This window comes from Pleurodeles waltl, chromosome 3_1 (assembly GCF_031143425.1).
Source record: "Pleurodeles waltl isolate 20211129_DDA chromosome 3_1, aPleWal1.hap1.20221129, whole genome shotgun sequence".
Lineage (NCBI taxonomy): Eukaryota > Metazoa > Chordata > Amphibia > Caudata > Salamandridae > Pleurodeles > Pleurodeles waltl.
Genome location: NC_090440.1, coordinates 1,439,523,262 through 1,439,536,640, shown reverse-complemented (window position 1 = coordinate 1,439,536,640; position 13,379 = coordinate 1,439,523,262).

Genomic DNA, 13,379 nt, shown 5'->3' with positions numbered 1-13,379 from the left:
AATGCATGGATTTTGTTTTTCCTTGAAAAGCACATGACTAATCCCAATAATAAAAAAATCACTAGAGTAACCACTAACTTTGGGTTTCAGAGCAGTGCACTACTCGCCGTAAAGCATTTCAGCGCCTCACTAGGGGCAGCGTGCGCTATATAAGTGCAATTACAATATAATACAGATAAAGGGTTTCCACTGTCCTATTTCACATTCTGATAAAATACATTTTGTAAGGCCACAATACCTTTGTATGTTGTCTCTGGCAGCTGTTAGTGAGCGCTTAGGGACCCTTGTTTCTCATCTCATGGTAAAACAACTGCTGCGACAGCCGCTGCCGAAACAATTATCACGTGCCGGCTATTTATAACCTTTGAAAAACATGTAGGAAGCCATGAAACAAATATTTTGGTGGAACAGGAAAAAAGGTTTCAGTTTAAATGTTTGTATAAAGGGGTAAGCTAAGATGATTTTTATTTTTCACAGTACATGTTACCACTGAGCGTTCTACACTAGGGTGACCACCTGGCATTGAAGCAAATTCTGGACAGGACTATAAAAAATTCAGGACAAAGGGTCAAAAATCAGGACAAAAATTCAGGACAAAGGGTCAAAATTCAGGACAAAAATTCAAGAACAAACGTCAGTTTTACAGACACACGCAAGAGAGGCCATGCCTCACTATGTTGTCAGTGCATTTATGTACTCTTTTTTTAACATAGCACTATTTATTCACTGTGGACCTTTTGTGATTGCCTCCTGGTGTGCTACATTCAGGTGTCACATTACGTCCTTGTTCAGTAGTAAATTAATGCCCTTCACGGCAAGGCCATCACCCCTACCCAAATATACCCGATCTTTCCTGAAGAGAAAGTAACTGCAACATTTTGATTATGTTTCTTAACATTTCAAAACCCCTGGCAAACAGTTTGGGAAACATTAAGGTAATTAACCTTATGCTAGTTTAAACAAATTGAACAAAAACATCTGGCTTACCCCAACCGCCCATGCACTTTCAACCTATTTATTTTTAAGAGGCAGGGCAGATGGTGCGGGTGACAGTCTCACACCTAATGACAGGATGTGATGTACCCATAACTTGTCTGTAGTCTCACTGCACTAGAGTGTATGTTTGGGACTACATGTATCTCAGAAATGGGAGCCCGGACTACCAATCAAAGAGAGTAGGATGAAATCGAGATCAAACTGGATAAATAAAGAAGAGAAGAACAAGGTGGGACAATTCCTAAAATCAGACAAGATGGGTCCACCAAGACTATTTGAAGGTATTGGGTACCTGGGGAGTTGTCTGCACACAGGAGCGAAACAGAAGGGGCACTGTCAAGTGGTTGAACAATCAACACCCATCCACCTTGGCAAACTCTTCTGGTGCAATGGTTCACTGTTAGTGCGTGTGAAGGGTGAGCAGGGGCCAGACCCCTTGCAAGGTTGTGCAAGGCAATTGCCCGCTTAGTCCAAGTCTTTATATGGTTTTGAAATTGAGCAAAAGCCAAACTAGAGATCTGGGTTATCCCTAAGTGTCAAGTACACATAGAATCTTCAAAATATTTGGGATGTAAATTGCACAAACAAAATTTACAAATTTTAAAATGTAATTAGTGTTTCTTTAACATATGGCACTGTTTTCGCCCTCATACACAATTAGATCTCAGATCACCTTTTGATACCTAGTGATTAATATCTACCATTCTTACACTAATTTCCAGGATGAAAATCTCGGCAGAGCGAACGGTCCCTCCAAGCCCAGTTTGCTTTTTGGTCTTCTCTTCTGCTTTCTGTAGAGGCCATGTGGCACTAGCGAAGATGGTGTGCTACCCCAATGATAGTATTATTTTGCAAACCTTCCCCTGCTCATCCTTCATTCCTTCTTCAGACAGACCACACATCTGATTTGGTCGCTGCGGTGCCATCGGGAGCTCTTTCCACTCTAAAGCTAACTGTGACTGCGGTGGATTAGATCTTCTGGACTTAGAATGCTTTTATTCAGCTGCAGATGTCCAATGGGTGGCTCACTGGCTTTCTGCCCACCTCCCTGCATGAGATGGGGTTTACCAGTAAAGACTTTTAAGGAAGGCTTAATGCACTGCTCATCGTTTCCTACTGGCCATTCTATGGATCACCATCCAGGGTTATCATGCATGGCTTTCTCTTGCCTTGCCAGAACCTGTAAACTCACTGACACGAAGAAACCCTATGCTCCTGCACTACCTTTGCTAAGCCTTCCCACTCGCACAGGATGGCTGTGCTCAGAGCAACTCCATCAGTGGCATGTTGCAGGTGTCTTAAAATTGGGGACTTTGTTTCTGAACAGTGAGCTACTAAACCCTTGTGGCAGACTACCATCTTCACCCCGGTCAACTCCTTACTTACAACCACCTTAAATAATCATTAAATGCCCTATTTCATGTCTGCTACCTAGCAACAACCCTACAAGAGGTGTGCCAGAAGCTCTGTACCATAGGAAATGGTGGCAAACTGATAGAATGGGTGTACAGACCTATCCTGCAACATGGAAACCACTCCAGGTCTTCTTGTCATACTACCTGGGTGATTGATGTAGCCAAACCTCTGCAAGATATGGACTAAAATACTGGACTTTCCCCACAAAGTATCCCACAGCTGTCACTTTAAGTAAATTCATAGTGCTTCCTTGTGAATGCATTCTGCCCGTTGCTTGCCATTGGCCTTGTGGTTTGTAACTCACAATTTGTTGCTTTCAATTTGCTGGCTTTATTTGTTTTAGGCTATGCAGCTTGAATTCGTCCCTTCCCTTGCCAAAACCTTATTTACAGTATCCTGCCGAGTGCTCCCTTTCTGTAAACAGGCCTGTAAATCTTGTTCTTATCTTATCATATTTGCTGTGCATTCAAAGAACAAAGTCAAATGTCAGGCTCTTTCTTCGGTGGGAACTTAGTGTTTACTTTCCTTTTTCTGACTTCAAAGTGAGAGGATTTATGCAACAATCTTGCTGGATACTGGGGTTAGGAAAGAGTTTGACAACATTTAAATAGACTTCAGAATATATCAGAATCGCACCCTACTCTGTATCACTCCACTTTACCCCACTCCATGCCACTGTTCTCTTCTCCATTCGGAACCACTCCACATTATGCACTGCTCTCTATGCTACTTCACACTATGCCTCTCTACTCTACTCTGTACTACTCTACTCTAAGCCACCGCACTTTGCGCCTCTCTACACCACTGCGCTCTGCTGGTCTGCACGCCATACCACTCCAGTCTAGGCAACACCAATCTAATCCACACAACTCCACTCTCTGCCACTCTGCAACGCTGCACTGTACGCCACTGCACTCTAAGCTAATACACTCTATGCTAATGCACTTTACTCTGTAACACTCAACTCTATGCCCCTGCACTCTACATCAATACACTGTACATCATTCTAATCTACTCTGCACCTCTGCACTCTATGCCACGGCACTCTACACTACTTTACTCTATGCCATCACACTCTATGCCACTTTATGCAACTCCACTCCAACCTGCACTTCTCCACTCTAAGCCACGTCACTCTACAGTGAAATAATCTACTTTATGCCACTGCACTCTGTGCCACTGCATTCTATACCACTGCACTCTACCCTGCACCTCTCCACTCTATGCAACTGCACTCTACTCTGAAACAATCTATTCTACGCCACTGTACTCTATACCACTCTGACCACTGCACTCTAGTTTAATGCACTCTACACCACTGCAAGCTGACACTCTGCAACACTGCTCTGGCCGCCACTATACTCTACACCACTCTGCCCTGTACTACTGCATTTTGCACCAATATACTCTATTCCACTGCATTCTATGCCACTCTACTCTGCCCAATGCCACTCTATGCAACTGCACTCTACGCCAGTGCACTCTAAACAACTGCACTGCCCTTTACACTGCACCACTGTACTCTATGCCACTGTTCTCTGTACCACTCTACAGCACTGCACTGACACTCTACTCTGCAACTCTGCTCTCTACACCACTCTACTCTATGCCACTGCACTCTAGGCACTATACTCTACTCTACACCACTCTACAATACTCCACTCTGCACCACTCTACACCACTACACTCTATGCCACATGAGTCTACTCTGCACTCTAGGACACTGCACCACTCTGCATTACTGCACTCTCTGCTACTCTATTGTATGCCACTCTACTCCACTGCACTCTATGTAACTTTATCCCATGCCATTCTATGCCACTGCACTCTGCGCCAATGCACTCTAAACCACTGCCCTCTACTCTGTACCACTGCTCTGTGCCACTCTACTCCACTCTACATCACTGCAGTGACACTCTACTCTGCAGTGTTGCACTCTCCACCACCGTACTATACACCAATGTACTATGTACTACTGCATTCTATGCCACTGCACTCTATGCCACTCTACTCTGCATCACTCCACTGTACAGCACTTTGCCCCACTCTGCACCACTCTACACTACACCACTGCACTCCCTGCAATGTGAGTCTACTCTGCAATCTATGCCACTGCACCACTCTACACTACTGCTCTCTCTGCTACTCTATTGTATGCCACTCTACTCCACTGCACTCTATGCCACTCTACTCTGTCCCATGCCACTCCATGCCACTGCACTCTACGCTAACGCACTCTAAACAACTGCACTGTACCCCACTGCACTGTACTTTGCACCACTGGGCTCTACGCCACTGCTCCTATGCTACTCTACTCCACTCCACACCACTATGCCACTAGCTTTAAGCCATGCTGAACAGCAGCTACTCTGGTGTATAACAGGGCTAATGGCTAAAACACATTAGCAAAGCCAATAACTCTTTCGTAGATGAGACCTATTGGCTTTGCCAATGTTTGTTAGTACTGTGAAAAATACAATTACATCATAATAAAGGCTTCTACAAAATGCACAAATACATTTCGGTTAAATAAAAAAAAAGTGCTTCTCAAATACAGATTTGAATAATATACAGTTTATACCTAGGATAAAAAAAAATTATAACACTCCATTAAAACCACACACTCCACAGCTCACCTTGGAACACCATTACAATACCTCTCTGAAAGAAATATCTTTGCCACCAGAAAACTTCAAGTGACTCCTTTTAGTAAAGTCAATGCAGGTTTTCAAGCCCCTTTGTATTTGCAGATTTACCAGTAGCCCACATTTGCATGTCTTTAGGGAAGGAGACCCCCTGGCAAGAAGGCCTTTTCTTATCTGTCTGCCCCTCCCTCCGTCAGAGCACAGGAGACCCCCTGCCTCCAGCCCAGCTGGGGAAACTCCTCTGCCTGTAATTTCGCCCTGCCTCCGTTGTCCTTTAGGTGAAAGGCTAAAATTACGGACAAATGCCGTCCGTTAAAGCTGTCATCACGGACAACGGACAGCAGGGCGAAATTACGGACAGTCCGTGAAATTTACGGACGGGTGGTCACCCTATTCTACACACAGATACATGTGCTGGGTAACGGGAAATGCTTAATTTGAGTCGGTGTTTGCCAGTGGGGGGTCCTGGCACTCATTTTTGGGTATGGCACTCGCTTTTCCTTATCAGACATTGACCACGAGCAAGACAGAGAAAAAAAACCAAAAGTGGGAAGAAGCGGGAAGAGAAAATATAGAAAAAACATTACAAAGGGAGAGCGCAGGAACCCACAAGGGAGATAAAGGAGCTGGGGTGTCTGATAGTTGATGGAAAAGCCAAAAAGTGCGTTCAAGACTACGCAGTCTCGGTATTCGGTTCACCAACATTTAAATGCACCATCTGTGGATTTCAGAGCAGAGCTTTGGGCACTATCTATGCTTCTATTACAAATAAAGCCCTGGCAGGTCCAGCTTTTGCACTGGTCGACCAATGACCTTCTCTACCGATTCCCTCACTACCGCCTTTCAACAGTGCCACTCATCTCTCTACAGCCCCGCTCACACTCATTTTTTGTTTTATAGCGCTACTCAGAGTGGCAGTCAGAGCACTTTACATCATGCACATGTTACACCGAGGCAATGCATCTAAGAGGCATATTTACAAGAAAGTGGTGCATTGGTCCCGATGTGCCACTTTTCTTGCGTCTCCCTCCGCCCCCCTAATGACACCATGGTTGCGCTGTGTTTCCAATACAGTGCACCATGGTGGTCATTACCACAACAGCATCAAAATTGTTGGCGCTGTTGTGGTGCTTTGCTGCACTAGCACCAAAAATGTTGGTGTTACTGCAACAAAGCACAGGAAGGCCCATAGGCCAATACAGGAGCGTCCCTTTAATGCCTGCCTTGGGAAGGCGTTAAAAATGATGGAAAAATGGTACACTGAAATCTTATAAGTTAGACTGCGCTATATTTTTGGGCCCCTTTACATGCATTATGCCTGTTGCAGGCATAATGTGGCGGAAGGAGTTACAAAGTGGTGCAATGCATGCGCAGCACCACTTTGTAAATATGGCACGGGGAATGACCTCCCTAACGTCATCTTAGCATTAAAAAAATGATGCTAGGGCAGCGCAAGGCGGCAGTGGGGACTGGTAAATTTGCTCCTTAGGGCCTGATTTATACTTTTTTAGCACCTCATTTACATCATTTTGTGACACAAAAGTGGTGCAAACTTACAAAATATAATTTAATTTTGTACGTTTGCGCCGCTTTTGCGTCAAAAAATGACACAAATGTTGCGCTTAAAAAGTACAAATCAGGCCCTTAGTGCAAAAAACACTCTGCAGGAAATGTTATACAAAAAATTGAAGTTTACCTTTCCCTGATCTGCACAGTACACGTTCTTTGCAGCAGGCATATTAAACATATGTGCTACTTTATGAGTCAAAATTGCCACGAAATAAAACTTCAGCCTCGCTCCAGTAGAGACGTTAATCACCTGCGTTATCTTGACATGTTCATTGTTACCTGAAAACTGCTGGACCCATAGCAGGTGCTTTTAAAACCAAAAGTTATTTCTGAACAAAGCGCCTCTCCCGAGGTCAGTGCCAGGTGCAGCTTCACCGGTCGCACCGCACTAAAGCCGGTCCAGAGCACTGGGCATGGCAGCCATGCTATGAGGACGCACAAGCTGTTAAGCACAGCGATCCTGTCTCATCCATCAAACACCAAGAGCATCCAATCACAACTCATTGATGTTGTGATGCATATTTGGTTGAAACAGCGACAGAGCGCTGTCTCGGACAAACTAAAGTACCACCCACCTCATTTAGAGTTGAGAGGACCTTAAATATGTCACCGCTACTGACGTACTCGTCCAACGTCCCAGAGGAGTAAGGGCTGTCAGAGGTTTGTCCTCTGGATCTCTCGCCCTTTTTAGAGTGGGTAGACAAATGAGCAGATTGCGCTTCTACACCAGGGGTCTTCAAACTTGGGGGGGGGAGACCCCCCTTGGGGCCCTCAAGTGATCCCAGCAGGGCACCAGGCTCTAGCCAAAAGAGGCATTATGCAGATAACACTGCATTTTTTAAGCAGAAAAACATTTATTGCATTTTTAAAAAGGTAACCAAACTTAACTGCAATGTTTAAAGAAGTCTAGACATATTTAAACATTGCACACTTAATAGAATAATTGTGAAAAAAATTCTGTGGGGGGTAATGATTTTAATTTTCCCACTGGGGGGCACTGCATTAAAAACTTTGAAAACCACTGTTTCACGCACTGGCAGCCAATACGTGGTGGTAAGTGAAAGTGAAAATATTTCAATGACTTCCACGCCAGGTAGGAGAAAAATTTCACAGCAATTGGTAACTGTTTTGTTTTTCAAAAATAAAATCTTGCTTTAGGTTTTTGTTTTTGAAAATACAAAAAAGATATTGAAAGTGTGCTGTACGGCACTGTCATATTGACGGCCCCACACAGCACACTTTCAGTACATTGACAGGAGCCACCATCACAGTGTAAAAGATGTCCGCTGGGCGGCCCACATCTCTAAACCCAGAGTACGGTTACTCGGTCAGGCGATAGAGTATTTTACTGCTACTCCACTATCTAAATCAGCCACTGTTTGCTGGGTTAGCACTATATCAAAACAGTAAGTTAAATTAAACAAGTAGAAAAAGTTAGAAGTCATTTAAGGCCGGGTAGGTACAGAAGAAAGTATAACAGGTCGTGAGTGTCTGTAACCTAGAAGCCACAGATGTCAAGTTGTCAGATTTATTCAGCCTCACGTTTATAAAGGGTGCGGCCTTCAAAGCTTGTAAAAATCATATGTGTTGTGAGATAACTCCGTTTATATAAAGGGTGCACAAATGATGAATGAGTATCAATGATATGTATAGAACTGTATGGCTTAGAAGCCCAAAGGATGGCGCCACAAGACAATTATGAGAATGAAACCCACTGAAACAACATTTTGCATTCCCAGCTCTCCAAACCGTGCCATCTAAGCAGAACATGCCATTACTGTACCAAGTCCAAGTTCCGGCTGAAGCCCTCTTTTTATCTCTGCCCATGGAAGCTCCACACGGAATGCGGTGTGGCGGGCCAAGGGCTCCCAGCGCTGCCAATGTGTTTAGCGTCCCTTTGTCTCTCGCGCTGCCCTTAAGCCGAGGCCCGCATTTTGTGTACTCTGTCTGCCCGGCGTTATGGGGCGCGCGGTCATTTCACAGGGCTTGGTACTTTAGAGTTAATGCACAAGGCGACAAATCAGTGCTGATGCCAAGGCCGGCGAAACAGAGCTTGCGGAAGAGGCGTCCGCCATGTTGGGGCCTTGGTGAGACAAAGCGAATATTTTCCGCTGATAAGTTATTTATTTGCTTGGGTTTATATTTGGGTTTATATTTTTATGCAGCCCTTACTGATTAGTGGTGTCACCGTGGCTGTCACTAATACAGGTAAGGCTTTGAGCCCCCCCACCTCCCGCACCACAACCACACCGTATCCCTATTAAAGCTATATATTTTTCTATCAGGCTATGGCAACGGGGGCGGTAAAACCTTAATACGCCACTGGTTTACCCTATAGAGAGTTTAGGTTTATACCATGTACTGTAACATTTATATGGCGTTTACAATTCCCTTGTAGAGCGTTGAGGCACTTGCATACGAGTAGCACGCTACACCTGGTGAAGGAAGCTATTTACGTTTCAAACAGTGCAAACTGTTAGCTGATTTGGCTGTTGCGCTTGGATTCTACAGGCCATGAAAGTTGGCGGGATGAGGGTGCAGGATGCCACAGTCTTCATGGCAGCAGAAGCTACGTTTAACTGTCTATATATGTCCAGTGCTACTCACGCTCCCTGTCTAAGCCCTCCAAGCCCTTCACACTGTCTGTAGTCTCCACACTCAGCATGTCATCTGGGCATCAGACTCCTCACGCTGTTGCCTTTGGTCTGCAAACCCCTTACAATGTCTGCTCATGTCCCCATGACCTATGAAGGCCAATCACTCCAATGAGGGAAAAACGAATTTGGCTGTGTTTACCTCACCAGGGCTTATAAAACTATTTTTATAAGGTCCCTGCTTATAGTTACATGGCACCCAGCCCTAGGGGCCCATAGGGCACACCTTAGGGGTGACTTATATGTAAAAATAATTCCAAAGTCGAATTTGCATATAACTTTAATTTAAAAGCAGGCAGCAAGGCAGGCTTGCCTTTAAAATGACACTGGGCACCTCAGCAGTGCACCTATGGGTGCACTACCTATGCTGGGGTCCCTAAACCTACATGCCCTACCATATACTAGGGACTTATAGGTAGGTTGACTTAGCCAATTATAATTAGCCTAATTTGCATATCCACTTTACACAGAGCACTGGCCCTGGGACTGGTAAGCAGTACCCAGGGCACAGCCAAGAGTCATTAACCACCAGTACCTGTCCAAAAAGTGTGGGGGTGACCAGGGCAAAAAGGAGGACTTTCCTACACTGCCCCCCTAGATGGAAGGTGATGGGTACTAACCTACACCCTGGGAGTCCTCATCAGCTAAGTGGAAAAGCCTGGAAAGGCCATCTGCATTGGCATGGGCAGTCCCAGGTCTGTGCTCCACTGTGAAGTCCATCCCCTGTAGGGAAATGGACCACCTTAACAGTTTTGGGTTCTCCTCCCTCATTTGCATCAACCATCTGAGAGGTCTGTGGTCAGTTTGTACACGGAAGTGAGTGCCAACCAAGTAGGGCCTCAACTTCTTCAACTTCTTGAAGCAGGGCCAGAAGCACTTCCTTCAGGTGGACCAGGTGGTCCTCCCAGGTGGAACTAAATACTGCTATATCATCCAGATAAGCTGCACTGAAAGATTCCAACCCGGACAGGACTCTATTTACCAACCGCTGGAAGGTGGCAGGAGCATTTTTCAGGCCAAAGGGCATCACCTTGAACTGAAAGTGGCCCTCTGGTGTGGGAAATGCTGACCTCTCCTTAGCTCCTGGACTTAAGGCAATCAGCCAGTATCCTGAGCTCAGATCAAATGTGCTCAGGAATTTGGCAGCCCCCAACCTATCAATGAGCTCATCAGCTCTAGGTATGGGGTGGGCATCAGTCCTAGTGACTGTATTTAGACCTCTGTAGTCCACACAGAATCTCAATTCCTTCTTCCCACCTTGGGGATTAGGTTTGGGCACCAGTACCACTGGACTGGACCAAGAACTGTCATAGGGCTCGATTACTTTGAGCTCCAACATCTTAGCCACTTCAGCTTTGATGTTGGCCTTGACCTGGCCAGACAGCCTGTACAGCTTGTTTTTGATAGGTAAGCTGTCACCAGTGTCAATGTCATGGACACACCAATTGGCGAGTCCAGGGATCAGGGAGAAGAGACTAGCAAACTGCTCCAAAACTTGTCTGCAGTCTTTTTGTTGCTGGTCTGTCAACTTGGGAGAGAACCACTCCCTCCACTGACCCATTTTGTTCATTTGATGACAGGAGGTCTGGCAGAGGTTCACTCTCCTCCTCCTTCCCTTCATCAGTGACCATCAGCATGATCATGTCTGCCCTGTCCTGGTGGGGTTTCAACCTGTTGACATGCAGGATCCTATGAGGATTCCTGGGGGTGCCAAGGTCCACCAAGTAGATTACCTCACCCTTTTTCTCCACAATTGGATAGGGCCCAGTCCATTTGGCCTGAAGTGCCCTAGGAGCCGTGGGCTCCAAAACCCACACCAGCTGTCCTGGGTGATACTCAGGCATGGTAGCCTTCTGGGCATGCCAGAGCTTCATGAGCTCTTGGCTGGCCTCCAGGTTTTTGCTTGCCTTCTTCATGTACTCAGCCATGCGTGACCGCAGGCCCAGCACATAATCTAGCCCATTCTCCTTGGACTCTTTGAGAGGCTTCTCCCAAGACTCTCTCACCAAGCACAATGGGCCTCTCACAGGGTGCCCAAACAGTAATTCAAAGGGGCTAAATCCAACCCCCTTTTGTGGCACCTATCTGTAGGTAAACAGCAGGCATGAGAGGAGAACATCCCATCTCCTCCTGAGTTTGTCAGACAAACCCATGATCATGCCCTTAAGGGACTTATTAAATCTTTCCACCAGACCATTGGCCTGTGGATGATAGGGGGTGGTGAACTTATAAGTAACACCACACTCATCCCACATGGCTTTCAGATAGGCAGACATAAAATCTGTGCCCCTATCCGAGACCACCTCCTTTGGGAATCCCACTCTGGTGAACACACCACGTAGGGCCCTAGCCACTGTGGGAGCAGTGACTGTCTGGAGGGGTATTACCTCAGGGTACCTGGTGGCATGGTCCACAACCACCAAAATGTACCTGTTGCCTGAGGCAGTTGGTGGGTCTAGGGGACCAATAATGTCAATCCCCACCCTCTCAAAGAGAGTCCCAACCACTGGCAGTGATATCAAGGGAGCCTTTGGCTTGCCCCCTGCATTGCCACTGGATTGGCAAGTAACACAGGAGCTGCAAAACTCCTTGACTTTTTCTGACATTTGGGGCCAATAAAAATCCAGGTCTTGGTCTGTCCCAAATGTCCAGCTAAGGGAATATCATGGCTTAAAGTGAGGAGGAATTCTCTATACTTCTGGGGGACCACCACTCTCCTGGTTGCCCCTGGTTTGGGGTCCCTTGCCTCGGTGTAGAAAACTCCATCCTCCCAGTAAACCTTGTGGGTCCCACTGGTATCCCCTTGTTCTTGCCAGGCAGCAGTCTGCCTTAGGTCCTTAAGAGTGGGACACTCTCTTTGTCCCTGGCACAACTCTTCCCTGGCGGGCCCACCTGCCCTTTGCAGTTCTGCCAAGTCAGGCAGAGCTTGCAGGGGAAGTGGCCCTCCTTCAGATGTCAGATCCTCCCCCTCAGGTTTGGATTCCTCCTGATCCACTGTACTTGTGGGGGCTGGCAAGCCAGACCCAGTGCCCTTTCTCTTCTTCTTGGAGGCTTGACCCATTGTTTCAGGGTCCAAGTGTCCAGCACTTCCCTGTTGTGCTGCCTGTGACCTAGTCACAGCACACACCCATTCAGGGAGGTCCAACATATGTGCATGGACCCTTCTCTCCACCTATGACCATTCAGATGCTTCAAGATCATTTCCCAGCAGACACTCTACTGGGAGGGCAGGAGCTACTGCTACCTTCTTAGGGCCAGTCACACCTCCCCATTCCAGGCTCAACATGGCCATGGGATGGAGTTTGGTTCTGCTATCTGCATAAGTCACTTGGTGGAAGACACCAGGTAAGACCTGATCTGGAGAAACCAGCTTCTCTGTGACCATTGTCACACTGGCTCCTGTATCTCTCAGAGCTTGCACCTCAGTCCCATTGACTTTAGGCCTCTGCTTATACCCCTCCATGCTGGGAGGTAAGGTGCCATAGTTGCAATGTCCACCCCACCTACAGATACTAAGGTGACCTCTGTGTACCCTGATCCCAGCCCTGGGCCAACATCTGCCCCATCCCAACACTAGCAATCCCCTGGGATTGCCCACCAGTGGGGGGCTTCTTGGACCAGATAGCATCTCCTCTTTTGTGTCCAGATTGATGACACTCAAAACACTTGCCGGCCTTAGCAAGCTTCTGAAACGTTCCTGCTTTAACAGGATCATAATGCTTCTCTTGATACCCTTTCCCCTTAGAAGTGGAATGGCTCGGGGCTCCCCCACCCTGAGAAGTTTTTGGGGACTCTTGTGAGGACTCCTTGGGCTTTTTGTCATCTTTCCCTTGGTTCTTCCCCTGAGAAGAACCATGTCCTCCCTTTTTCTGACCACCCCCTGGGGGTTTCTGGTTAACCCTAGTTCTTAACCAGTCATCTGCTGTCTTCCCCCAGCTCTCTGGGGTTGGTCAATTTAGAATCAACTAGATACTGGTGGAGCTTCTCTTGGACACAATTGGTTAGAAGGTGCTCCCTCATAATCAACTTGTACTGCCCCTCAAAGGTACTTACCTTGTTGCCCTGTATCCAGCCCTCTAGTGCTTTAACTGAGATGTCC